Source organism: Pinus tabuliformis, chromosome 1_2 (assembly GCF_031772625.1).
Source record: "Pinus tabuliformis cultivar Carrire ecotype Pingquan chromosome 1_2, CPIR1, whole genome shotgun sequence".
In the NCBI taxonomy this organism is placed as follows: Eukaryota; Viridiplantae; Streptophyta; class Pinopsida; order Pinales; family Pinaceae; genus Pinus; species Pinus tabuliformis.
The window spans coordinates 578,884,229-578,886,769 of record NC_142298.1 but is presented as its reverse complement, the minus strand read 5'-3'; positions in this window follow the sequence as shown (position 1 = coordinate 578,886,769).

The following is a 2,541-nucleotide window of genomic DNA, read 5'->3' as shown; positions in this document are numbered from 1 at the left end:
TGAAAACTACAGAAGAAGAAAAAGGCAATAAAAAATCTACCTGGTTAACCAAATAATCCTGGAGGTACCTTCCTAGTGGCTTGTCAAAACTTCCATAATACTTGATGCGAAAGAGTTCTGAATGCTCACATAATATCCCCTTCAACACATAACAACTCGATAACATAACAATTATAATTTTATTATCATAAGGAGAAGGTGGAAAGTCTTCTTTAGAAAAAACATACTCTTTTTTTTGTACCCTAAAATTTATTAATTTGGAAAAAACTTGGACTTCATTTCCTTTTCCGCTACTCCTTGATTACCCATGTCACCTTCCTAGATAGATCCCATATTGTCATTTTATAATTAAAATTAAACTTGGATGAAACAAAATCAGCGAAACCATTTTCCAAATCTGAATCTTTTGATTCCTTATCTTGAAGTTCCAAATATGACATGACTAACCCATATGAACCTGGACCCATAGGAGATATAATTTCATTTGAATATGTCTTTATTGAAGCTGTAAATACAGATAAATCATTTGAAGGAGTAGTCGGTAAGGAATTTCTTTGTCAATATGGATATGTATCCCACTGTACCCCTGTAACTTGAGCACGTGTATCTCCTATGGAGGATTTCCTTAAAACAATTTATGTTTGAACAAGACTAGTTCCATTAGGACTATATTTACTAGTAACATGTGACATAGGTGGCCCCATCCCATCACTAATAAGAGGTGGTTTGGACTCTCCCTTATTTTTATCAATCATAGGGTCATGTTCTAAGGAAAACATAGTTGGAATTACCTTGTACATTTTCTCTGATTGGTTTTGTTCCAGAATAGGAACAACAAAATTGGGTATCATAGAAATAGATATATCTAAACTTAATTGTTTGTCTGGACTTGCAACAATTATTTTTTATTTCAAGGGAAATTCAACCAAGGTGGCACCTTCATCTACATGGTAACAGGTCTCAAGGGATAAATGGTAAGCTACAAACATTGCATATTGAACATGTTTAACTTTGTTCAACTGATCACGACTTTCACCCATAAGCAGAACATGTAAATACAAGAGAAAAGCAAGTCCTATAAATTATGACTTCAAGAAAAGAGCATATAACTTAAGATCAATACGTCACCTATTTTGGAGATGTCAACCACTTGATATTTTATTGGAAATATTTCAGAGAGAATATTAGATTGATTTCCAGGCTCCAACCTCCATCTATGAATTATATTATCATAGAATAGATCATAGAAGTACCATTTCTACTAGACATATTAGAATTTCAAGGCATATTAAGAATAAATATAATATTTATTCTAATAAGAATGAAATATTAATGATACAAAATGAATCCTATGTGGTTTGCCACCCTTAGAATCACCATCCTAGGCTGGCAAACAAGTTTCCAGTTTGTATTAGAAATGTAGATTTATTGTTTCACATCCCAATCTATAGGATAGAGCACTAATCAACATGAGAAACATTTCCCACATATAATAAAAAACAAAGTTGTAAAATACCTAGTTGAACAGGTAGAGAGGGTCCACATGGCCTCCCCACACCAACGGGCATTTGAGGAGTGTTGGGCCCCCTATTTATCGAATTTTTTCCATTGATATCTCTACAAAAGTACTTGAAACCCCAATTCATCTCATTTTTCAATTTCATACTTTGGAGAGTAGATTTGGACATCATAAATGAGAAGAACTCAGGGTGGACAAGTTTGGTAAAACAACACTAGAAAACAACTTTGGCAAGTAGATTTCAAGGGAAGAACTTAGAACAAAGTTTTTTTTCAGAAGAAAAACACCCAAAAGTCTTATTTGTTCTTCTATTTCTTAATCTCCTGTACTCATTTGATGGAATCTCATTCATCATCTTGGGGAGGCTATGATCATAGAAATCATGGTGGAAGAAGTGGTGAAGGGAGAGGAGATGGTGAGAAAAGAAACAAAAATTTCCCATTGATTCCCCTCTATGGAAGTGTGTCACAGAAAGATAGAGAAAAAAAGAGAAATAAGGTGGAAACTCCTTATGGAATTGTATAAGTGCAAGAAAAATTTTGGATTCATATTCAAGGGTTATATCCCTTATGCTTTGGATTCCTAACAATGTGATTTTGTAATCTATCACCCTAAAGATTAAGCCACAATTTCAAAAGAAGCATGATGACCCACAATTAGCTAGGGAAGAAAGGAGGAGAAACATGCATTTTCTTGTATGTTAAATAAAGGGGAAGCACATTAAACTCTTGGAAATAATGTTTGATTGTGGTAGGATGGAAGAAACATATAGTCGAGTTTCCCTTTCCATACATGCATGTGGTATTCCATTCATAGATTATTTTGTCTCTATATTGGAAATTCGTGTTTAGAGTGGCGAATGAAGCACCCATGGGTTACAAGAAAAACAATGAAAAAGTATGCAACACCGTTCTATAGAAGGATAAGTTGTTGTGGACTAATACAACAAAACTGCCATCAACAAATTTGATAGTATTTCTCCTTTAGATCCATACTTCTTCAGAGAAATAAAAGCTTCAAAT